This window comes from Mirounga angustirostris, unplaced genomic scaffold (assembly GCF_029215605.1).
Source record: "Mirounga angustirostris isolate CCGP_5_RB_7025 unplaced genomic scaffold, mMirAng1.0.hap1 SCAF_11, whole genome shotgun sequence".
NCBI classification, from domain to species: domain Eukaryota; kingdom Metazoa; phylum Chordata; class Mammalia; order Carnivora; family Phocidae; genus Mirounga; species Mirounga angustirostris.
The window spans coordinates 113,736,923-113,763,842 of NW_026991719.1; the positions used below are offsets into that span (position 1 = coordinate 113,736,923).

At 43.6% G+C, this 26,920-nt stretch overlaps 1 protein-coding gene across 7 annotated transcripts in view; it reads right to left on the reverse strand.

The window, feature by feature from the left end:
- FGF13 (fibroblast growth factor 13) overlaps window positions 1–26,920 on the reverse strand; it is a 490,212-nt gene that overhangs the window by 245,363 nt on the left and 217,929 nt on the right. The window contains exon 1 of one of the 7 annotated variants that reach the window (XM_064574632.1): window positions 24,668–24,895. The exons of the other annotated variants lie outside the window; for them this stretch is intronic. The gene's annotated coding sequence lies outside the window, so the exon portion shown is untranslated. Of the gene's footprint in view, window positions 1–24,667; window positions 24,896–26,920 lie in introns of those variants that run through there. 7 annotated transcript variants of the gene reach the window in all.

Genomic DNA, 26,920 nt, shown 5'->3' on the forward strand with positions numbered 1-26,920 from the left:
ATGATCCCAGGGTCCTGGGCTCCAGCCCCGCATCGGGCTCCCTGCTCTGCGGGAAGCCTGCTTCTCCCTCTTCCACTCCCCCTGCTTGTGTTCCCTCTCTCGCTGTGTCTCTCTCTGTCAAATAAATAAATAAAATCGTTAAAAAATTTTTTTAAAAATAATGCAGGACCGAGGGATGGTCAGTGGCAGGAGCTACCTTAAACAGTGTTAGGGAAGCCCTCACTGAGGGTGACGTCTGGCCAGAGACCTGAGGTTTCAGTGCTCCCTGGGACGAGGCCATGGATTTTTGTTTCAGTTTAGTTGCGTAGGCGGCCGATGGAGCAGGCTCCCTGGGCCTGCAGTTCTGTGTCTCGTTTCCCCAGCGTTCACGGTTTGGTTGCCCAGGGGTGTGCAGCCCAGCTTAAAAAAAAAATGAATTTTAGAGTTTGGCAGATTGTTATTCCCCACCTGCCAGTCCCTAAAGAGTAAGCCGCTACCTTTTTTTTTCCCTCTTCTAAAAATAGCTGGCTGCTTCAGTAAGGTGCTGTGTAACAGAGAGGCTGCACGGCTCTCCAGCCCATTTATTTCCTATTATTCAAGTCTGCCAGGACAGTCTAGCTGGCTCCTGTCTCCCCCAGGACTTGTGGCCACACAATGAGACTGAGGCGCACGGCACGCGGATGCCTGTTAGGAAAAGCCTCGGGGGGGGGGGGGGGGCGTCTTAGCTCAGCTGAACTAACTGAGCAGGAGCTACTCTCTCAGCTCACGGGATGGTACAGCATCACCCCCATTAAGGCAGAATCAACTAGAAAGACGTTCTGCCTTGTCTCAGTCCCCCTCAGTCATATCCCCACTAGCCGCCCCCCCACCAATCCCTCCCCCCAGTCCCCCGTCCCCCAACAGACTGATAACAAGACTGTGCGCTGGGAAGAGACAGGAGTTAAAGCGCATGCTGCAGCTGAAGTTCGAGTAACTCAAGCTCGGGAGAAAACAGAAGCTGAGTCAAAATGCCCTAGGGCCTAGGCATTGCATTCCCCACATCAGCAGGACTGTACGAAGCATCCCCTGTGGCCTTTTCATTTTCTGCTCTGGTTTCCAGCTGGGATGAGGGCCAGCTTAGAGGCCCGGCTTCAGATAGTGGCCACTGCCACTGATCATGCTCCCTGAGATGAGGGCTGGGAAGAGCTTTGGGGGATTCCCCTGAGAGTCTAGCACCTTCTTGGCTTTCTGTTCTGGGTCATCCTAGTGATCTAATTTGTTCCTGATCTCATCATTACACCTGTTTTCTTAATGAGCCATATGGTGGGGGTGAGGGGCAGGGGTTGGAAGATCATTGGTACCTTTACTTGGTTTTGAGAATTAAAACCCTAACCACTGCTTATCAAATACCAAATAAGGATGCTGATTAGAAAGGCAGCCTGGGGGTCCCTGGCTGGCTCAGTTGGTAGAGCGTTTGACTCTCGATCTAGGGGTCGTGAGTTCGAGCTCCATGTTGGGTATAGAGCTTACTTTAAAAACATGGATAAATAAAAAATTATAAAACAAAGGCAGCCTGACATGGTTGAGAAAAGCATCACACATGAGGTCAGAAGGCCTGGGTTTTACTAATGTCTTCAAGTAGGTGGAAGAAAATGCATTGGGAGAAGACAGAAAGGAAGGAAATGTGCCAAAATGATAATAGTGGACTTATCTGTGGAGTGGGATTACAGGTGTTTTTTTCTTCTTTATCATTTTCTGTATCTTTCAGATTTTATCTAATAAGCATGTTAAATCAGAATGCTGACATCATATAAGATGAAAGACTGGGGTTAGAATCTCATTTTAGGGGTGCCTGGGCAACACAGTCAGTTAAGCATCCGACTCTTGGTTTCAGCTCAGGTTGTGACCTCAGGGTCGTGAGATGAAGCCCCATGTCAGGCCCCGAGCTCAGCTGAGCATCTGCTTGAGTTTCTCTCTCCTTCTCCCTCTGCTCCTCCCTCCCACTCTTTCTCTCTCTAAATAAATAAATTAATAAATAAATAAATTTTTTTAAAGAAAGAATCTCATTTTAATCATTTATTATTTGTGTCACTTTGAAGCCAAGTACAGTCCCTTCTTGGAGTCCTTAGTTTTCCCATTTATAAAAGGAGAGGCAGAAACTGGACGAGGCTTCAGTTCTAACATCCTGTGTTGCTAACACATTTTTTGGGGGGGTGGTAATATTAGTAGAAGTAGGCAATTTAAGGAGCTGGGACATTACCACTATTCCAAGTCACTCTAATCAGAGTTGCCATGTGCTGTAGGAGCTAATCGGTTCTGCGGGGTTCTGACACTCAGTCCGAGAGCTAGCAGGTGTTGCTATTATCCTGCATTCGCTTGTGAGTCACAGTCAGCCTGATCTTGGGTCTTGAAGTGTGGGATTAATAACAAACTATTCAGAACATCTGCCTTTAGCTGAAGCAATTTGTTTATTTCAAATCCTGCCTTGGAGTGTTCATCAGAAACATACATAACAAAGTACGTCAATTATCTCATTTAATCCTTACAATCACACTATTAAACAGGAATATGTATTATTATCCCCTTTTTATGAATGATGAAACAGGCTCAGAGAAGCACACAGCTAGGTACCAGCATTTGAACCCAGTCTGCTCGGACATGCTAAGTACAACAAAATTGTGGGCAGCTGAGTTTGCTGGGGAGCGGGGGGCGGGGGGGTTTGTCACAGAGCTTCTAGCGGTCTCTATCTGGTTTTCCTCCATGACTCAGGGAGTTCAAAGCCTCTCAGAAGGATTTGTTCTTGTTGTGCTTTTTCCGTAGTCCCTGGGGCATGAAGATAATGATCAGCACTGCAAAAGCCTCTACCACCACTCCCATCCAGAGCCAGAGGCCTGAAAGGCTTGGGGGTGGGTGTGGAAGAAGCTGAGAATCCCCAATGAGAGCAGGTGGTGATTATGCCCTGATCTGGGCTCCTCCCATTTGAGAATTCTTCTAAACCCAGACAGAGGGAAAGATGACAGAAGCCCCCATGGCAGGCTCCTGGGGCTTTAAGACTGAATGACATGCCAGTAAGAAGCTTCCCAACTTTTTTTTACAGTCCCAGTTCAATTCAGCCCCAAAATAGAGCCTATCAATGTTTTAAGATTCAGGGCATTAAATTAACACCAGATTCTGATGAACACGGGTAGCCTGTGGAAGGGTATTGCTTCCCAACTTTGTGCTAACATGACGTTTCGATCATAAGGGCCAATAATAGCAAGGCTTATGCATGCAGAGTCAGTGAGTGTGATAGAAGAACAGAAGTATTTCCAGTTGGTGTGAGTGACTCTGTAACTTGCTCATTAAATGACATTGGATGAGTCCTTTGAACTCCACTTTGGGCACCAATAAAATGAAGATAATAAATCTATCTTGTAGCATGTTTATGAAGATTAAATGAGGACATTTTCCTAAAGCCTGGAGAAACTATTTTCTAGGTATGTTAATGGGTAGTTGGTGGCTCTGTATGTGAATCAGGGTGTACATGAGCAGGACGAGTACCATGATCTAATGATTTTTGAAAACAATGAAGTTAAGTTATTGTATTTGTAGTCTCACACCACCAACTTCCCATTTTATCATGAGGTCTAGAATCTGCTCAGAAGCGCCACGGACAGCTCAAGGCTGGCCAAGAGTGCTAGCCTGACCCAAGGGAGCCATTCTGGACCACCAACTTCTTTAGAGTGTATAGACCAAGTGTATAGATCAAGCTATGACCCACAGGCCCTCCTACCTTTGCCTAAGGGGCATCATCTGTCAGGAGTTGCTAGGTCATTGCCAGCCATGACCAGGTCGGTCACCTTTGACCACCATCAGTAAGACTGGCTGGCAATACTTGCCACACGCAAAGACTGGAGTACATTTAAGAAGACATTAAGGTAGCTTAGCCCAGAGGAAACACTGGTACCTTGGGAGGGTTATGGTCAGGCTCCCATGAAGAGAGGGCAAAACCAGAAAGATTAGAAAGTTCAAGGAGGGGCCAGAATGTCAAAGCACAGCAAAATGGGGGCACCTGGGTGGCTCAGTCATTAAGTGTCTGCCTTCAGCTCGGGTCATGATCCCAGGGTCCTGGGATCGAGCCCCGCATCGGGCTCCCTGCCCCTGGGGAGGCCTGTTTCTCCCTCTCCCTCTCCCCCTGCTTGTGATCCTGCTCTCATTGTGTCTTTCTCTGTCAAATAAATAAATAAAATCTTAAAAAAAAAAAAAAAAAAAAGCACAGCAAAATGGGAGCATCAGCTGAAAGAATCCCGAAGTGAGAAAGCCACCGCAAGTTTGGAAGGTATGGTCTTTCTTTCTGTCATATCAGGAACACTTAACTGGGCATCCTGATCCTGCCTAAAGCCAAGCAAAGAGCTGAGATGTGAAGGAGACATAATATATTATAAAACAGCAAGAGAAATAGACGTGGCCCTATGGAAACCCAAGTGAGCATCTACCATCCCCCTTTGAAACTTGGCCTCTACAAACATGACTTGGGCAGATAATTTTGTTGAAATTTAAGGTCCCACCTATGTTAGCTACACTATGGACATTATATTTAATTATTAAATCATTTGCCTAGGATAACACTGGTTAAGTAAGTGGCAAAACTGGGATTGAAATCCAGGTTTGATCTGATTCCAAAGCCTAGGCTTTTTCATTTACACTGGAAGAGAGGCAGGTTGCTTGGCTTTCCTAAACTTCTTGACCTCTTGTGGTAACTTGTCCCAGTGCTGGATCCTAGCCGGGATCCTACAGCTGGCCTACTTGTTTTTCCCACAGTTCACAAGTCCTGACATCCCAGGCCCTTTTTTAATGCAAGAGAGGTGTTGTGATGCCTAACAAGTCCTTGGATGACTAAGTAGTAAAAGGAAGCCCCAACTTATGCCAAGAAAGGGAAAATTACCCCTTTTTCTAGGACAATCTGAAAATCTTTCAATAGATCTTGAAGACAATTTCAAATATACTTTGCCTGTGCCCACTGCCAGGCCATTGTTCTAGCTGTTTCCTCCAGTGCCAATGCCTGCATTTAGTCAAATCCCGTGTGTTTTTTCAGAGTCCGCCTTTATTTTTTTGTCTTCCAAGATTTTATTTAAATTCCAGAGTCCATCTTAAATCAGGTCTCCCCCCTGTATGAATAAGTATTTGTTCATTCTCCCAACATGCTGGGACCCCTCACTGCTCTGAATCTCCAGGGCATATACTGTCCTGTATTACAAGCAACTAATAATTTACATTTACCCCAAACTTCCCAAGCACTGCTGTGATCTTGTCAAAGGAGAGACTGCATATTCCTCACATCTTTAAGTCCTGAAACACTTAGAATAATAAACACCCAGAAAAAGGCCCCTGTCCCCAGAAGGTACTCAGAAAAAAATTCCACAACTTAAATGGATATATAAAAGCCCAACAGGGGTCCTGAAAGAACAGCTCCCTCCCTTTCCTGGGAAAGGGGATACTAAGGAGTAACACCCTCTCCCAGGTCACTGAGCAAACAACTTCCTGCTCTCTTAGAGACTGGTCTTTGCGTATATCCCAGAAGCAGCATAATACATTTTATAAAAATGTTTGGGGTTGGTATGAAAAATAATAACCCAGGCAAATTTGGCCCCCAAACCAGTAATTCCTCTTAAATCACTTTATGTAAGGTGACAAGGAGAAAGGGACTAATCCACCGTTGACGAATGGACAGTTTCATCCCCTTGATCTGTCTTCCCCTTCATCTGCACAGTGTACATGTTTTACTGCCACTATGATGTTTCCATGGCAGTTTACATTTTGAACTTTTCACAGTCATTTTCTTCTTGCATTCAGCATGCTAAACAAGAGTGGCTAAACACACAGAAGACAGGGAAAGACTCAACCACGGAGATGTTAAAGGTCATCCTTCAAATCAGAGGCAGATCTGAGAACAGAACACTGACATCAGAAACTTGGGCTCTGAAGGCATATTAGTGAACAAGCCAGCTGTCCATACGAAGGAAAGGAAGAAACATATAACTGAATTAGAGTTAAAAACGTCTTCTCTCAACATACTATTATTTAATTGACTCGAGGAAGGGACAGACACGAACTGACCAAAATTGGGCAAGCCAAGGAGCAGATGAAAGAACACAGACTACCAGATCCCACCCAGCACCCACCAAATCCTGGAAACATTGCCCAGGAATCTGCATTTTAACAGGCTTCCAGGTGATTCTGTTGAGCAACTGTATTTGAGCCCATGGGTTTATGTCACTAAAAAGATGTCAGATGTGAAGTCCCATCCAGGCTCTGTTCTGCCTGGCCCTGAAGGTCCCGCACGAAATGGTGGTGGGGCATCGAAGAAGGTAGGGACAGTCCTCCGGCTGCATCCAGGGAAGAAGAACTCCTTAAAGAGCCCCGTACAAGTCTCCAGAATAGAGTATCCTGATCCTTCCTCTGGTTGCACCCGGTATTTGGCTCTGACATTTCCTTAGGATGTGCTTTGCTAGCAAAGACAACTCATTCAAACCCGGGCTATGATTCCAACAGCAATAAACCACAAACACTGTTTTCATTACATCATCTCAAAACCCATTTGTAACCAGACAGCATCATGCCCCTTTTAGGGACAGGACCTTGTTATGATTTTCTTCTCTTGCACCTGAGCAGAAAAAGCCTCTACTATTTAGAAACCTCTACTATTTAGTTGGGTTACTGTTGGACTTGTGAAAATATAATGAATTAAATTACCCAGTTACAATGATGAACGGGGTGGGAAGGAAAAACCCACCAAGCAAGCAAGCAAGCAAACAGAAAAAGAACTACCACATTGAATAAGTAGCATTTTAAAATCATCCTTTAAAAAAAAAAAAAAACCCGATATGATTTGACCCCTTTTGTGAATCCTTAATGATTGGAAGAATTCAATAGCTTGTTTTTGGATTTTGGTGCAAAGATAAGACTCTAGGATGAAATAACTTAATGGAAGCAACATGCCTCTAACCCAGGATTAAATCCAGACCGACCCTGAGGGAAGGCTCTCACTGCTACCCTGTTAGTATTATTTGTTCTGTGCTTAAACCAGGTGAGCTAATGCCTCGTTAATGAGAGCAAGGTTATCACTGAGATAATTCTTCTCTTTCCAGGCTTAAAAATAAATACAAAAAGCCATGGAAAGTTTACATGTGCATTTGACAAACTTCATTCACTAATTACAGATCAATCATCAGTTCTTTCAGAGATCTTAGTCTTAGGGCTCCTCCTGAGAGAGCTCCCCATCTTCACCTTCTACCACTCCCCTGGAGAGCAAGCAGCTAACAGCCAAGAAAGTATTAAGATCCAGGCAAAGGGGCACTGGACCAGATGGTTTGACCTACTCCTGCCCCCACCTCCCCCGCCCCCCGAGCAGCTACTGCCTTTCTTTCTTTTTAAAAGATTTTATTTATTTGACACAGAGAGAGAGAGAGAGAGAGAGAGCCAGAGAGCATGGGGGGAGGGGGTGGGGGTGGGCAGCAGAGTGAGAGGGAGAAGCAGGAGTCCCCGCTGAGCAGGGAGTCCAATGTGGGGCTTGATCCCAGCACCTTGGGATCATGACCTGAGCTGAAGGCAGACACTTACCCGACTGAGCCACCCAGGCGCCCCTAGGTACTGCCTTTCACACAAATACTCAGCCAGTCCTTTCCTTGAATCTTCCTCCTGCCATTATTTTGCAGGTATCCCACACTGTGATGTAGGCCAACTTCCTGGCCTCTGCCTGTTCCTTTCCCCATACGCAAAGAATAAAGCCTAGCTCCTCATGCTATACATTCTTTCTCAGCCTCCCTAGACAGTAGGGCGGGGGCATCCATGGCTCAGGATACATTTATCTCTGCCCTTTTTCTTTAAAACCCATCTGTCTGACAGCATGTTGACAGCTTCCAAACCCACTAATGGTTTCCAAAGCTTTTGTAAAGCCAAGACCTTGCTACTATTTCTGAGCCTCTCTTGGACCTTTCTTGCCTTACAAACAGAAAAATAAAAGAAAGAAGGAAAAAAATAATCTTTCGTATTTGGATCCACCCCACACATACCACCAAACCTCATGCTCAGGTTGGGACAGTCCTGGTGAGAGCTCCTTGCAGAGGAGAGGAAGTAGTGGGAGAGCTGTTCTAAGCAAAGGCTTGGTTAATCCCCTTAGAAAACCCGCCGGGTTGGGTCCATCTGGTCTCACAGCAAATGCTGTGCTGTGTATACCCTGCCCATATCCCCTTGGAGCTCCCTGTTCCTGTACACATGGACAGCTTCCTACTTCACACATCTGCAATTTCTGCCAGCCAGAGTGTACTCTCTGACCACAGGAACTTGCTCAGCCTGGGCTTGGGCTAGGCTGGAGAGTTAGTGATTGCCAGGGAGTCAACGTTTCTAGGAGTAGCCCTTAACATACAGGAATTGGTGAATAAATACTCTAGTTTCTTAAAACTTGAGGCATGTTCTGCACAACTCCTATGAACCCCAGAAGCCTGCAGTTGGAACCTCCTAAATAATGTACTATGTATTAGCTTACATTTCCTTGCTTCCCTGTCCTAAACCTCCCTACTCCAATAATGGTGCTTCCTGGAATCACCTCCCAAGTAAACTGCTTGAGCTCAAGTCCTGTCTCAGGGTCTACTTCAGGAAGAAGCTGACTTAAGACCCTTATCATTATCCCCAGGCCCATGACTGCCTCTCCCCAACCCCTGTCGTCATCACTACATGACCGTGTCTGCTATAGAGCCAATAGGTCTGGGAAGAGCGGTAGTTATGAGGCTTTGCTAGGCCTGTCTCTGCCCTGGGGTGGGGGGTGGGGGGGCTAGAGCATTGCTGAGGCAGCAGTAGGATTCTACTGTCTATGATGAGGAGGGACACTTGGTGAGCTGGCTAGAGATGCTCACCGAAGGATGTCATATTAAAACTGCTACTCAGGGGCGCCTGGGTGGCTCAATCATTAAGCGTCTTCCTTTGGCTCAGGTCATGATCCCAGGGTCCTGGGACCGAGCCCCGCATCAGGCTCCCTGCTTGACGGGAAGCTTGCTTCTCCCTTTCCCCCTTCCCTCTCTCGCTCTCTCTCTGTCAAATAAATAAAAATTTAAAAAATCTTAAAAAAACAAAAACAAAAACAACTGCTACTCAGAGTCATTTATTAGGAGTTATATGCTAAGATTTCTTGCTTAGACCACCCATCTGGCCACCCTAGAAGATTCTCAAAGTAAGGACTATACTTCTTGGTTCTGATCTGGATAGCTAGACTTCCCTGTGACTGACCTCATGCCATTCAGCCATCCAACTGTGCACTCTGTATCTCTTAGGGGAAATGTCTTCTGCCATCTTCATGATCCCATGTGGAAGGACTGCTTGCAGTATAACACTCTTGGCCTCTTTCTACTAGCTCACTCACCCCCCCCCCCCCGCCCCACCCAGGGACTGAGTAACCAGTCTATTTTATAAGTTCGGAAGAAGGAACTGGGCAAACTCAGCTCAGCTCCCTCCTTTCTCTTGGAATCTGCTTGCTTGAAGGAACATGTATTCTGATCTGCTTGCCAGGGACCTAAGCCATGATCTCTAAATAGTTTTATCAGAAATCAAGGTGATATGATCATATCCATCTGCCTCACTACTATTTCTCATTTTCTTCAGAGCTTGGATGGGTATTATTTATTGATCCGCTAAAGCCTCAATGGGAGCTTGCGTCTTATCTCTTTCACTATTGGAAAGGATCTACAGGTGAGGAATTCCAAATCCTCAGGGATTCAAGTTGATGAGTTCATGGGCTCCTCTTCATCATTGTCATCAATTTCTGCACACTCTGAGAGAAGCACAGATACTCATTACTTGCCGTGTGAACTTTGGGAAGCTACTTAAAACTTCTGTACCTCCATCAAAGGCTTGTCATGAGGATTAGCTATAATGTAAAGTGCCTTTCCAAATGCCTAGCCTAGAGTATGCATAGAAAACATGATGGCTGCATTGCCATGGTGAACTGTTTTGGTTTCTCCAATTTCTTTCTGGTTCAAGCACCCTCGCGGATCACACTTCCTTGTTATCCATTTCACAGCAAATACTTCTACAAATTCGTTTTTGTCCTGGGTCCAAGAAGCTGCAAAGTGTGAACAGCAAGTAGCTCTATGACGTTTGGGTAATTTTCCTCAATTGGTCCTGCTGGCGTCGCACAAAGGTGCCTCCAGAGCTTTGGGAGGTGTATTGATCGTAGAGCAACATCTGCTCCATAATCCCCAGTGAGCTGATTGCCAGACAGCAGGAGATGACTTGAAAATCTCATGCCAGGTCGGGGATGGCAAATTCCTAACACATCAGCCACTCTGACCATTCTAAGTCCCCAGTGACCAAACAGTCCTCACAATGCTTCTGAACACAGACTCCTGGCATCTTTCACCAATTGACCACAGCCGGCAAGTGAAGGACACTCATTTGAAATCTCTGATGTGGGTCGACTAGCTCACAAAAAAACAGGCTTCATGACACAAGGAAGTTTGCAGGGGTGTTTGGACTACACTGCGAAGAAAGGGTCCACATTCTAACAGACCACCATCAGAAGGGGGCAGCAATGAGTCAGAGAAGGGCTAGCTGTCAGTGTATTGCATTGATTATGAATTCCTATTTCTGATGTGGACAGAGCTTTCACTAATAGAAATATTAATATGAAGCAGGCAGAACACATGAACTCATTTTTGACAAATTGATTGCTTTAAAAAAGCGGTGTCAGTGAGGAGGATGATATTACTGCTTGTTCAGGCATGGCATCAATACCCAATTGAGCAGCGATCATATTTCAATGAGACCAATATGAGCAGAAGCAGAAGGAACTTTCGAAGTCAAGTTATCCAATCCTCTCTTTGTATACGTGGGAATACTGGTTTCCCCGTAGGAGAAGGGATTTGCCCAAGTTCACAGAGTGAGTTGGGGGCAGAGTTATGACTACAGCCAACGTGTTCTAGCTTCTGGACCAAAGCTCTTTTACTAAACCCGGTAGTTCCTAAATTACAAAAAAAAAAAGGGGGTGGGGGTGGGGGGAACAAGAGTGAAGGAGAGAAAGGAAGAACAGAAGAGAAAGACAGTACAAAATGTAAAAGACTTTTTGGAAGCCGACTCTGACTATCGTTGTGTAGTGGCTTCCAAAAACACTGCTAATTATGCAGGAATAAAGTGAAATCAAGAAAAAAAAAAAGGAGCAGCATTATACCAAATAACTAAGCAGTCTAAGACTTACATAAATGCATGCCTAGCTGCAAGCCTCCCACACCTTCAGTTTACTTTTTGAGCGACAAGTCCTGTTTCAGGGAATTCACTTTCCTATAATTTAGCACAAATTCTAAATGATAGTTCACTTCTGGACAACTGCCTCCAGCTCAGTAATGATTATCAAATTGTGCTCATCTTGTCTCACGTGTTCTTGAATTTTGCTATTTATTTTCCTGTTTTTACTTTTAAGTTGCGCTCTGGGCATATTTTGCTCCCGGCAGCATCCGGGAGTGTGTGTTTCATGGGCAACAGGTTGCCATGACATGAGATCCGGCTTCCAGCTCTCTAATTAAGAAGCGTCTTCTCACTCCACGATGGCAGTCGGAGCTCCAGAGCAGCAGGAGCGACCGAAAAAGAGGTCCTATTTTCTCCTTGCTTGCCAGCGGAGCAATTTTCATGAGTTACAATGAGGCCGGAAGGCAAGTACATGATCACGTCATCTGAAATAAGGAGCTGCCGGGAGTTTTATAAGGTCTGACCCATCTCCCTTGGAAAGAACACGTGTCTGTGTCTCTGCGTCTGTATCCGATGGGGGAGGGAAACCATACCCCCAGATGGTTTCAACATCTCTGAGCAAAACCTTTCCAAAACAACGGACATACTTCTCTGTCTCATTAAACAGAGCACACACACACACACACACAAAAGAATGTAAGAGTCCCTGTCTATTTGTTCTTCGCTATTATTTTCATGTAGCTCTAGCTCTTGGCATTGAGGCTTCTTGTTCATACATGTTCTCTCTGGATTTCCTTCACTGTTTAACTTCACCGACCCCTTCCATTACCAAGGCCCCCCCACTGCCGTGAGCGTGAAACCTCCCACACCACAGCCTACGACACCCAGACCCTGTTCTCTACCCTAAGCATCTCAGCCCACACTGCTCTGGCCAGGCTGCCTGCTTCTCCCAGGAGAAAAGAAGTCCTGGATCAGAAGCAAATGCCTCTGCATGAAGTGCACTCAGCCACTATGCTTTGTGGGGTCTGATGTTTGCTTATTTTAAATGAATCTCCCTCATCCCCACATTCAATAAAAGTCACTGATCACTTACCATGAGACCAGACACTATACTGAGGGATGCATCTCTTAGACAGGCACAATCTCTTTTCTCATGGACCCAACCCCATGTGGGGGATACAGGTGAGTCAATGTACAGTTACACTGCAGCGTGAGAAATGCTATAATGACGGTAGCATAGGATGACATGGGGACATAAAGAGCTTGGAACAAGACTTGAGAAATGTCAAGGGAGTCTTCTCAGAGGAGTAGGTATTTAACTTAAGTCCTGAAGGATGAATGAAAGTGAACGACTGGCTGCAGATAGTACAATTAATTGAGATTCGCTGAAAATCATTATTTGCTGTTATCAGAGTATCTGTTCATAGAATTTCCCTACCCCTTCCAATGTACTGCTTCTAATGTGTGAGGTGCTTCAAAATTGATTCAGCAGGAGTTGTTAGTACTGTGTATAAATTAAGAGCCAAGAGACTGTTTGAGACTCTAAAGGGTGTACCTATGAATAAAGTGCAAATGGATTTCTTATTCAAGACCACAAAAACCACAAATCATAAAGGTAAAGAATGATCAATATGACTATATTAAAATGTAAAATGTGTACATAAAAAAAGACACCATGAACAAATTAATTCAACAGGTTACAGATCAGAAAGCATTTGTAATATTTAACCAAAAAAGGATTACTATTAACAATAAATAAAGAACTGCAACAAGTCAGTAAGAAAAGGGCCAAAAAGGTCATCAGAAAAAAGTGGGCAGATAATATGAATTTCAAGGAAAAGAAAGCACTAATGGCCAAGAACATATAAAAACATGTTCTACTTCCAATATGATCTTGAAAATGCAAGTTAACAACAGGGAGAAGGTTCAGCCACTCCAGAAAACAGTTTGGAAGTGCCTTTCAAAACTGAAAATGAACTAGACCATACAACCCAGCAATTGCACTCTCAGGCGTTTTACCCAGAGAAATGAAGATTTATTTTCAAAAACCACAAATCATCCAAATATCCTTCCATGGATAACTGGTTAAACTGTGGTACACCACACCACAGCATACTACATGCGACAACTTGGGACAAATCTCAAGGAAACTCTGCTGAGGGGCCCCTGGGTGGCTCAGTCAGTTAAGCATCTGCCTTTGGGCCAGGTCATGATCCCAGAGTCCTGGTATTGAGCCCCACATCGGTACCTTCTCCGTCTGCCCCTCACCTCACTTGTGCTCTCTTTCACTCTCTCTCTCTCTCTCAAATAAATAAATAAATAAATAATCTTAAAAAAAAACACAAAACTATGCTGAGTGAAAGAAGCCAATCTCAGAAGGTTACATACTGTATGATTCCTTTTATGTAACATTTGTGAAATAACATAATCACAGATATGGAGAACAGGTTAGTTGCCAGAGATGAGGGAGGGGGAGAGGGAATGGGTATGTCTATAAAGAAATTACACAGGAAAGTCTTCTGCATAGTGTGGTATATTAACTGTGCTGGTGGTTACACAAGGCTACACAGAAGATGAAATTACATATAACTACATACACACAGGGGCGCCTGGGTGGCTTTGTCGGTTAAGCATCTGACTCTTGATCTTGGTTCGGGTCCTGATCTCAGGGTTGTGAGTTCAAACCTTGGGCTTAAAAAAAAAAAAGAACTAACACACACACACACACACACACACACAAGTGCATGTATAACTGGTGAAATCTGAATAAGCTCTGAAGATTGTACCAATGATTTTGATATTGCACTATAGTTGTGTAAGACATTAACATCGGAAGGAGCTAGGGAAGGGTGTACAGGACTTCCCTGGTACACTTCTTTACAACCCCTTATGAATCTATAATTATTTAAAAATAAAATATTTTAAAATAATTTTAAAAGTGGGGGAGGGTAGATCAGAGGCAAAGTAGACAAAATGTTAACTTTGTTTTATCTTTTTGATAGGCATGTAAGAGCAGGTAACACTATTTTCTGTACCAATACTCTACATTTGAATTGTTTTGTGATCATAATAATTAATAGTGGTAACAGAAAAAGCATAGGTTAAAGAGAGAACAGGTCTGTTGCCAGAGATTACGGAGAGGGGAAAAGGTGCAGGTGGGGCTATAAAGGATAACCCAAGGAAGTCTTGTGTACAGTGACTAAAACATCTAATTTCAAATCACAGATCTGTCATGGACTAGCTGCCAGAGATTAGGGAGAGGGGAGAAGGTGCAGGTGGGGCTATAAAGGATAACCCAAGGAAGTCTTGTGTACAGTGACTAAAACATATCTAATTTCAAATCATAGATCTGTTATGGACTAGATCTGTCACGGACCATAACAAAATTACTTAATCTCTCAGAATATCAGTTTCCTCTTTTATCAAGTCAGCATAATAATCCCTGCCTTAAAGAGATTTATTTTTGTAAGATTAATTAAAATAATAGATATAACATGCTTGGCATAGAGCACAAATGTGATTAATGGCTGGTAGTTAATATATTCTATAAGCACTAAGCTTAGCTCTTTTTCTAAAAAAAGATTTTATTTTTAAGTAATCTCTACACCCAATGTGGGACTCGAACCCACAACCCCAAGAGTAAGAGCTGCATGCTACACCAACTGAGCCAGCCAGGTGCCCCAGCCTAGCTCTTAAGAGCATGGATCTTAGATTTAGCCCTGGATTCAAGAACTGGCTCGGCCACTTACTTCTTGTATGCTCTCAGACAGATTACTTTACCCCTCTGCTTTCTTATCTGTAAACATACAAATGATAAAACCTACTTCATAGGGTTATTTTAAGGACTAAATGAAGTAATCTATATAGAACACATAGCATACTGCCAGGTATATAGAAAACATTGAAGAATTAGCTAATGTCAATCTGTCCAACCATTAAGTATGACATATCAAAAGCAAACTCTACTGACCACAATATCATGTCTCAGAAGTTCCTGCAGGGAATTAACAGGTCATAAGAAGTCAATTGGTTTAGAACATTCACCCACTCATCATTGCTACCACACAGAACTTGTGTAATATGAACTTCAGAGTCCATAAAGGCTTCATTTTACTCTGTGAACTCAGGTGGTGATACTATGGCTACTTAATCAAGTTCCTTGCAAATTTATTATTTCATTTTATGGTATTATTTCTAACTCCAAAGTGGCCCTGCCTCTTTAGTGACTATGTTGATGAGATATGTATTATAAGAAATGCTATTACCAAGTTCCTTAGGGTAAGTCTTACAATTATTCTTTCCCGTCTCTGTTACTGCTAATTCCCTTGGTATTTCTGACTGCTAGCTATAAAGAACCCTCGAAGCTATGGTTTCTACATATGTTTTTTTTTTTTTTTTTACCTCAGCCTAAGAAACGTATCTTGTGATTTATAAGAAGAAAGTCAATATATATGGGACAGCTTGATTGCAATACTGCACACAGGCATGTGAACAAATTTGATGGTGTTTCAAAGATCTTTCCATCCACCCTTATGATTCCACTTGTTGGGATGTAGTTTTTCCCACAAGAGATATGTGAATGTGGCTGCACTAGTCCTGTAGTGTGCTAGGAGTTAAGGGGAGATCCCAAAATTATGAGATGGAACCCAGGCTTCAAAAGAACTGAAAATTCATTGGGGAGATAACACTTACATACATAAAATAACCAGAGAAATTGGCCAACCAGGTCTTTCTCATGGAATTAAAAAAAAAGATACAAAATCCCTGCACTATTGTTCCTCATCTTGGTCTATAGCTCAGGGTGTCAACAGCTGATTTTGCTGCTGGCTATGCCTCCAAATGAGCCTCTCCAGGAAATCACTTCCCATTTCTGAAAATACTTAATGCTACTTAAACGTTAAACTAGGCATTCCTAACTGTATCTTCGGTGGAAGCAATGTTTATACTCAGTGTTTAAGGTCCATCATTCAGCCATCAAACAGGCTTCCAGTGGCAAAATGTGAATGTTCCCATAAATTTCCCTCTTCCATAGTATAAAGCTTGAATCCCAAATCAAGATGGACCTCATGGGGAAAGTCATGGAGGGTGGCCTGTGTAGAACTCTGCAAGCCTCAATCTGTGGGAATTCTCTTCTCTTCATTTCCTTGTGGGATGAGCCCATCCATTTCCATGGCTTTAGCAACCATCTTTGAGGGGGGTAATCTCCAATGCTGCGTCTTCAGGACTTAACCTGATGTTCAGCTCTAGACCTGCCTTCCAGGTGTCCACTACGCAGCATCTTCCCAAACTAGATTTCCTCAAATGTTCCCAAGTCGACCTAAGTACCATCATTTTCCCTGGTCTGTTGACACCACAGACACACGCTTGATTCCCATTGCTCCCTATTTCCCCATCTAATCTGTCACCAAGCTCTAATAGGTTAGCCGCTAAATATCTCTATCTGTCCACTTACCATCTCCACTGTCACTTTTGCTGTTCATGCAAATATTTTCTCCTCCCCAGAGGACTGGAAGTGTTTCTTTTTTTTTTTTAAGATTTTATTTATTTATTTGACAAAGAGAGACACACAGAGAGATGGAATACAAGCAGGTGGAGTGGGAGAGGGAGAAACAGGCCTCCCGCGGAACAGGGAGCCCGATATGAGGCTCTATCCCAGGACTCGGGATCATGACCTGAGCCGATGGCAGTTGCTTAACGACTGACCCACACAGGTGTCCCGACCGGAAGTGTTTCTTAATAGGACTCCCTGCTTCTGCAGAAAAAGCATTTGACAAAGTACAGCATCCTTTCTTGATTAAAACTCTTCAGAATGTAGGGATAGAGGTACATACCTCAATATCATAAAAGCCATCTATGAAAACCCACAGCGAATATCATTCTCAATGGGGAAAAACTGAGAGCTTTCCCCCTAAGGTCAGGAACATGGCAGGGATGTCCACTATCACCACTGCTATTCAACATAGTACTAGAAGTCCTAGCCACAGCAATCAGACAACAAAAAGAAATAAAAGGCATCCGAATTGGCAAAGAAGAAGTCAAACTCTCACTCTTTGCAGATGATATGATACTTTATGTGGAAAACCCAAAAGACTCCACCCCAAAACTGCTAGAACTCATACAGGAATTCAGTCAAGTGGCAGGATATAAAATCAATGCACAGAAGTCAGTGACATTCCTATACACCAACAAGAAGACAGAAGAAAGAGAAATTAAGGAGTCGATCCCATTTACAATTGCACCCAAAACCATAAGATACCTAGGAATAAATCTAACCAAAGAGGCAAAGAATCTGTACTCAGAAAACTATAAAATACTCATGAAAGAAATAGAGGAAGACACAAAGAAATGGAAAAACGTTCCATGCTCATGGATTAGAAGAACAAATATTGTGAAGGTATCAATGCTACCTAGAGCAATCTACACATTTCATGCAATCCCTATCAAAATACCGTCAACTTTTTTCAAAGAAATGGAACAAATAATCCTAAAATTTGTATGGAACCAGAAAAGACCCCGAATAGCCAGAGGAATGTTGAAAAAGAAAAGCAGAGCTGGTGGCATCACAATTCTGGACTTCAAGCTCTATTACAAAGCTGTCATCATCAAGACAGTATGATACTGGCATAAAAACAGACACATAGATCAGTGGAACAGAATAGAGAGCCCAGAAACAGACCCTCAACTCTATGGTCAACTCATCTTCGACAAAGCAGGAAAGAATGCCCAATGGAAAAAAGACAGTCTCTTCAACAAATGGTGTTGGGAAAATTGGACAGCTACATGCAGAAGAATGAAACAGGACCATTTCCTTACACCACACACAAAAATAAGCTCAAAATGGATGAAAGACCTAAATGTGAGACAGGAGTCCATCAAAATCCCAGAGGAGAACACAGGCAGCAACCTCTTCAACCTCAGCCGCAGCAACTTCTTCCTAGAAACATCACCAAAGGCAAGGGAAGCAAGGGCAAAAATGAACTATTGGGACTTCATCAAGATAAAAAGCTTTTGCACAGCAAAGAAAACAGTCAACAAAACCAAAGGACAACCGACAGAATGGGAGAAGATATTTGCAAATGACATATCAGATAAAGGGCTAGTATCCAAAATCTATAAAGAACTTATCAAACTCAACACGCAAAGAACAGATGATCCAATCAAGAAATGGACAGAAGACATGAACAGACATTTTTCCAAAGAAGACATCCAAATGGCCAACAGACACATGAAAAAGTGCTCAACATCGCTCGGCATCAGGGAAATCCAGATCAAAACCTCAATGAGATACCACCTCACACCAGTCAGAATGGCTAAAATTAACAAGTCAGGAAACGACAGATGTTGGCGGGGATGCGGAGAAAGGGGAACCCTCCTACACTGTTGGTGGGAATGCAAGCTGGTGCAGCCACTCTGGAAAGGAGCATGAGGGTTCCTCAAAAAGTTGAAAATAGAGCTACCCTACGACCCAGCAATTGCACTACTGGGTATTTACCCCAAAGATACAAATGTAGTGATCTGAAGGGGTACGTGCACCCTGATGTTTATAGCAGCAATGTCCACAATAGCCAAACTGTGGAAAGAGCCAAGATGTCCATCAACAGATGAATGGATAAAGAAGATGTGGTGTGTGTATACACACACACACACACACACACACACACACACACACACACTGGAATATTATGCAGCCATCAAAAAAACCCCCGAAATCTTGCCATTTGCAATGACGTGGATGGAACTAGAGGGTATTATGCTAAGTGAAATAAGTCAATCAGAGAAAGACATGCATCATATGATCTCACTGATATGAGGAATTCTTAATCTCAGGAACAAACTGAGGGTTGCCGGAGTGGTGGGGGGTGGGATGGATGGGGTGGCTGGGTGATAGACATTGGGGCGGGTATGTGCTATGGTGAGTGCTGTGAATTGTGTAAGACTGTTGAATCACAGACCTGTACCTCTGAAACAAATAATACATTATATGTTTAAAAAAAAAAAGAAGAAGATAGTAGGAAGGGAAAAATGAAGGGGGGGATATCGGAGGGGGAGATGAATCATGAGAGACTATGGACACTGAGAAACAAACTGAGGGTTCTAGAGGGGAGTGGGGTGGGGGGATGGGTTAGCCCGGTGATGGATATTAAAGAGGGCACATATTGAATGGAGCACTGAGTGTTATACGCAAACAATGAATCATGGAACACTCATCAAAAACTAATGATATAATGTATGGTGATTAACATAACATAATAATAGGACTCCCTGCTTCATTTCTTGCCCCGCCCCCAATCCAATCATTCTCCAGAAGACAGAAGAGTCTTCTGTCGGGACTGCAAATCCATACCAAACACTTCATGTATGTTCATTAAATTGAGGTGAACTAAGTTGCTCTGAAACTCGTTAAATGGCAGTCTCCTTATTCAGAACACGCGCACATAAATGATTTAGGGATGCTTTCAGTGCCAGGGAATAAACATGATTTCAAGGTATTTTGCGAGCATAATGTCCCAGGACTTAAAAAGAAAAATACGCTTCTATTATATTCACATTCTATTAAATCACCAGCACGTTTGAAGTATGATGAGCTTCATAATACCAATTTATTAATGTTATGAGTTCATATTTGATGGTACTGCCCTTTGGAAGCCAAGCAAAATTCTGAAAGTAAGGTGCTCACACTGAGATCGGATGTACTATGGCCCATCTAGGGCAACGAGGAGGCCATCACTAAATTAAGCCCTAGTGAACGTGAGAGGTTAATTTATTTCTCCAACCTGAGTCATTTATTCCCAGCTCTGCTAACTTACTAAAGGATCAAACCGAATATATTTAAATATATGATCAAAACAGAAGGATGATTCACTGACTTTTTTAGGTTGGTAGTACAGCAATTGATTTGCTCCTACAACCTTGCAGAAACCATCTTGCACAAATGCACTGAACAACACAGTGCCAGCCAGCCCAGCCACCGGGTGATGTTATCAAATGAACGCAGGCCTTCCTTACTATCTCTGTGGTTGCCAATTTTTACTCCTGTCTCATAGGAGACGGGGTAGATGCCCGGGCTACTCAGCATTTGCCAAATCATGCCTTCTCCTGAAAGATGCACGTGACCCGTAGCTCCCTCTCTATTCCCATCCATCTCCCCTTTCACAAAGCTCTAGCAGCATGGACCTTCTGCAGAGTTCTCAGACCAACACCAAGCTCTTTCCTGTCTCTGGGCCTTTGTACTTGCTGCCTCCTCTACCTGGAACGTGCTTCCTCTAGATAAGCACATGTCTGGCGGCTTCTCGTCATTCAGATGTCAGTTCATATGTCACTTCTTTTATCTAAAGTAGCAAACCTCTCCACTACCTCAGGTGCTCCTTAGCCCATTACCAAGACATCCTGGCTCCAGTGGCATCACTATCTCTGATTTCCTGAATTGATCAAGGCAGAAAAAGATAACCGTGGAGAGACTTTAACACCAGAACTTATAACCTTTTGCTGATGAAAAGTTCCTTTTGATTTTCCCAAAGCTTTTTATGAGGTAGAGGAGAGAGGGTGTATTAGTCAGTCCTCTTTTGATTGCAAATGACAGGGACATCACTCAAATTAGCTTTCATAACAATAGGAATGGATTGGCTCACAAATGGGGCATCTAAGCGGGGTATTCAAGTTGGCTTCAGGCATGACAGGATCTGAGGGTTTGAGCAATGTCAACAGTTCTCTTCCTCTCTTCTCTGTATCTCAGCTTTTCTTTGTGTTGACTTTGTTTTCAGGAAGATTTTTCTCACATTTGGAAAAGATGATCACCAGCAGAACTAGGCTCTCTGCTGGGGACATAGCAATTAATAATAACAAAGACGTGGTCCCTGTTCTCTTGGAGGCATGACTTGGGGAATGATGAGCTCTACAGGCATCTTCTTCTGTCTGACATGCCATGGGAGTAAAACAGGCAACAATGCAAGCAGCAAGCAGATGATAGATAGATAGATAGATAGATGGATAGATAGATAGATAGATAGATAGATAGATAGATAGATAGATAGATAGATATAAAGAAATAAATACGGTAGTGATATTTTACACATCCTTGGGACACGCTGGTCCCAGCCTCCCATATATTTTAATTCTAGCCAGTCTTTACAGAGTACCAACTCGATGCCAGCCTGGGTCAAAAGGTTGGGGAGCAGAATGTAAAAGCGAATCTCTGTTCTTGAAAGACACATAGTACCATACTATTCCCAAATAACTCAAATACATACCCAGCAAGCAGAACAGGATGGAAACCCTAAGGGGCATCCTAACCAGGGGCCCTGGACCATGCTAGCAGGTAAACTTCCAAGTGGTTGAGGTAGGGAGGAAGTCAAGAAAAACTACTGGTAAACTGCTGTATGAAGTGATGAGAGGCAGAACTAAAGTTCTGGCAGTGGTGATAGAAAGGAAGTGATGAGCCATCACGGCGTCGGAGAGAATGGTGCTCGCCCAGAGCTACAGGGAATTCAAGGAGTAGTGGCTCTCAATGAGAAAGTAGGGCAGGAAGGGAGGAGCGTGGTTTGGGACATGTTTGTTTGAAGGATAGACGGGAAGCAGTTATCATTATCATTTCTGTTCCCATTTGTTTAGGGCCCATCTGTGCCAAGAAGTATGCTTCATATACATCTTTTCCACTTAATTACACAGCCAGTGCCTCTCAGCTTTTTTACTTTTGAGTCGCATGAATATCAGGGAAGTTAAAGAACTCAGGTAAGGTCACACAGCCAGCTAGTGACCAAGCTGGCATTTGACCCTCTATGTGACCCCTTCCCCTTCCCCCTCTGCCTTATCACAACCTGTATTTTCAAAGCTGGCAACCACAAAAAAATCTTACAGTCTCACCTTCACATTAAAATCATTTGCAGTTGGAGAAAGAAGCAAGGGGGATGACTAAAGCCCATGTTGATTTATTTGGGAAAACTTTCCACAAGACTCTTTAGGAGCTCTCTGACAGTGCTAATTTTAACCAAGTCATTGTAAAGCAACCTTGGATTCCTCCATGCAAGGCAAAGTACAAATACAAGTGTATGACTCAGCACAAACCAGCTGTGGCTCTCTCCACATCCCATTACCCTCACCCCAAAAGGGATGAGGAACAGCCCCAAGATTCACTAAGGAATTCAAAACTTGCTCAGGAAGCTCCCTGCCTCCCCGACCCTGAGGCTTGTGCACCACTTCCCAAAGAGTCTCTCCCTAGTCAATCTTTCTCTTATGATCTTCCGGCATCCTGGTGTCAAAGGCAGGGCAGAGTTGGGCTATGGGACATGTCATGCAAATGCTAAGTGGCAGAGAGCCTCTGCTGAGACCACTGGTCAGAGGGGGAAATGGTCAAGGAAAGGTTCAGATCGTAGTAAAAGCTACAACAGCAGCCATGGAAATCTGGTTTCCACATTTGGATGAGGCCCTTCCCTTCAAGAGCTGCGAGATTCTGGCCTGCATGACATAGCTGCCCAGAACACTCGAACCCTAGGTTCTCCCCAGTTTTATCCTATCTCCCTGCTAATCTTACCACCACCCCCAAGAAATAGAGGAGGGTGTTTCATCAGACTTTGATCTGGAGTCCAAGCCCACAGTCCAGGGGATGGAGGATTTCCTCCCCTGCTCTTCCAAATTCCTCTTCAGTGTCACCTGCCAATCACATGATCAGTTATTCATCCCACAAATATATAATGATCCCCTGCTATGTGTGAGACACTGCTTGGACTTAAGAGGTACAGCATGACCAAAACAGACAAAGATCCTTGCTTTCATGAAGTGGGGGGAAACAGACAATAGGCAATCAGCATAATAAAAAAGTAAATTATACAGTATAATAAATCGTATAATTTGATGAAAAAAGGAAAATGCGAGCAGAATAAGGGGGATCAGGAGTGCCAGAGCTGAAGGTTTTAAATAGATTGTGCTTTTCAACAGAGTGGTCAATGCAGGCCGGACTGACATTGTAAGAGATGAACAAAGACCTGAATGAGATGAAGGATTTGATCCAGTGGGTATCTGAGAAAAGCCCATTCCACATCCAAGGAACAAAGGCTCAGTGCCAAGGCCCTCAGGAATGAATGCACCTAGCATTTCTGAAAGCAACAAGGAGGCCTCTGTGGCCAGAGAAGAGTGAATGAGTCTGGTTTAGTCAGCCTCTTAGAAAGCCAAGTTGATTCCTTTAGGCCCAGAGTGTAAACCTCAAACCAGCTTCCCTACCTAATGCATTTGAACAAACTACCAGAATGGGAAAGTCCCAATGCCATGTTCAAAGAAGGCATCCCCACTATGAAAAGGGTGCTGATTCAAAAAAATATTCATTAAATGGATGACTGAATCCATGAATAAATATAAAAATCTGACTTACTATTACAACCTGATCTCCCCGGAGCCTATCCAGCCTCACTTTGTCCTAGGCCCTGGGGACCCTCAGACCTATCCAACTGGGGTCCAGTGTTCAATCTACTGATTTTTATACTGAGACAATTCACAGTCTATTGTGCAGTCACCTGGGATCTGCTGCATGGAGTAGACCACCTGTATCTTTAAGAAGTTTCTCTCCCTGCCCCTATTTGCTCATATTCAGGTCCAATGCACCTAACATACCATTGCTCACTACTCCTTCACTCCTCAGTCCCATCCCTCTGCTGCTTCTTCCTATACTGGCTTAAAGGAATTGCTCCTTGATTTCCCCACACACCTGGAGCAAATCTCATGTCATCCTAACGGATCTTACCACCTTCCCTTTTGACTGGGGTTTATTCAACACACATGCATATCGGGCCTGATACATGTTCAGCACCAAAAAAGAAGTGGATGTCACAGTCCCTACTCTGGAGAAGCTTTCCCGCTATGCAGCAGATACAGATCATAAGCCACGCTACTCCACAGCACCAGAAAGAACCAAGCAGGTCAGCCATTCCCATGAGTATAAGTTGGTACACTCTTTCTAGCAAGCGATTTGGAATTATGTAATAAGACCTTAACATTTCACTTCCTTTCTCCTGGTAAACTCAGTTCTTGAAAGCTGGATGAAGGGAACAGAGATGTGGTCACATGTTTCCATATGAAGATATGTATTTGCATTGGTATCTGGGAGGGGGAAAGCTGACAATTACATTCTTCCAAATAAGTAAATATTTCAATATATTTCTGGACCACTCTATAACCACCAGGAATACGTGCTGACATGGAGAAATGCTCATTATATACTACAGAAAAAAGTGGATGAGAAACTGTAATGTACTACATTGTTATCATTTTCTTTTAAATAATACACTGCATGTATGAAATAATGCAAAGAAATATAACAAAACGCCACCTTGATCTTCCTTTGGGGTTGAGAGTTACAGGCACTTTGTGTACTTTCCTGAATTTCCCATAATGAGCAAACATTCTAATTTCTATATTAAAATTTTATACATGTATAATTTATAAATGTTCAAATTAAATAAATAATTGAAATATTCTAAGACGAGCAAGAAGTATAATACAGAAAACTGACCTGAGTTTGGGAAGAGGGCGGTCTCCAAGAAAAATGGTTTGTATGCTATTACATCTAGTCAGGGAGGGAAGCACAGGAGAGTTTTGAATCGCTTCCATTTCTGTCTTTGAAGGACACAGTCCTCTTGTGGGAAGGTGTTGGCACAGGGCTCTAGGAAGGTAGAAGGCCAAACCCAAGGGTGCTAGCACCTCCTCGGAGTCTCCTGATCCCTAGAGGACACCACACTCCCTGTGGGGAGAGAAACATCACTAAAATCTCTCTCAGAGAGGCATCTGCAGGAGCCTCAAATCAAAGACCCATACGCTGGGAAGCCATCTTAGAAAATGCTTACTCCAGGCCCACAACTCCCCAGCCAGGGCAGGATTTTTCTCCATGGTTTCTCTGTGCGTTGGGCAGTCAGAATATGCTTCAATACCAATGAGACACGAAGACTTCCCTCTTCCACATGAAAACGATCTCTTAACACACAGGCCCACTCTACTGTCTTTCCAGTCTACATTCTCACCACCTCTCACCACTTCCCACCACAGCAAGCCTGGTTTTCAGTGAGAGTAGTCACCCCACTGTTTATCCAACATACACGTTCCGGTCATATAGTAGGCCTCGCTTGGGCTTCGGCTCTCTCCCCCAGCAGTGACTGTAGCCGAAAGGCAATCATTTCTCTTGCTCGCTTCTCAAGATCATGTGACTTGCCCACTAGGCATAGCTGATTGGGACAGCTGATCTAAGCGAAGCCACTTTGACACTGGAACACAGGACTTCTGGTCCATCCCAGCTGGATCCCGGAACCAGGAAGTGGATTTAAAGTTGAGGTTGGGGCTCCTGGGTGGCTCAGTTGTTTAAGCGACTGCCTTCAGCTCAGGTCATGATCCTGGAGTCCCGGGATCGAGTCCCGCATCGGGCTCTCTGCTCGGCAGGGAGTCTGCTTCTCCCTCTGACCCTCCTCCCTCTCATGCTCTCTGTCTCTCATTCTCTCTCTCTCTCAAATAAATAAATAAAATCTTTAAGAAAAAAATAAAGTTGAGGTTGATGTGGCCATAAGTGTGTGAAAGCAGAAAAACAAAAAACAAAACAAAACTCGTTTGTGTGTGTGTGTATGTGTGTGTGTGTGTGTGTGTGTTTAGTGTAGGGAAGAGGGGAGAAGAGATAAAGTGCTGTTAGAAGCAGTAATGAATGTCTATATGACCCGAGATGACAGAACAAGTAATCTTGGTCCTTGACCTTCCAGTTCCTAGATCAAGCCACAGGATCCAGGGAAGACTATACTCACAGCCTCCTCCGGTCTGATCACCTCTTTTATTGAAGCAGTTTATCATGGATTCTCAACTTATTTACAGCACTTTGCACATTTGTAATACCTCAGTCGGTAAAATATATTTAAAATAATTGTCTTCCTACTGAAGGATAGCCCAGACGATGCCTGGCTTATTCCTCGCTCTGCCCCTAGCATTTAGCAAGTAAGAGGCCCTCGACAACTACTGGCCTTCGTTGGGCAACATCATGATTCCCTCTGCTGTGTGTGCACAATATTGTCCCAGTTCTCCTTAGTCCAATTCAAGCTCCATTTTGCCAGAGCTCCTTCCCTGGCTCTGTGACCACAGTGATGACCTCCTTTCCCTAAACTGCTCTACAGCAACTGTGTGGTCCACACCATTCGTGCTGATCCTCAGGCATATACTGTCATGAACTATTATTTCCCCCGCCCTAGCGGTGTGTGTGCCTGTGTGCATGCGTGCGTGTGTTCAATCTTCTCAACAGCTTGAAAGCTCTTGAAGGCAGGGGCTACCCCTGTTTTCTACCTCTCTGTGTATTTCCAGTCCTTAGCACTATCTTTGGCTTGAACAGGCGCTAAATAAATACTTGCCTAAAAAATGCAGCATGGAGTCTAAATTTGCCTTTTTCAGTCTCAGAGCCAGTCTTTGGCAGGAAACGGATAGTTTTCGAAGCCATGGACTCAAGCCAGCAGGGTACTGGGTGCCTAGCAGCAAGTGGCCTGAAAGAGTTAACGCACTTCAGCAAGTCGGAAAGAATATAGCTTGTTTACTTTGAGGCCAACATATTTGTCAAGCTCCCAATGAAACATGTGCTGTGCTAGGGCATCTGATTTTTTTTTTCTGCTGTGTTTATGCCATAATAGAATAATGTTTCTAACCAAAAGCTGCTTGAATTCAACTAATAACAACTGTGTTCACTTCTTTAGTAAAAGCAAAATTTAGGGTATGGAGTTCTGTTGATTTTAATGTTCATGGAAAC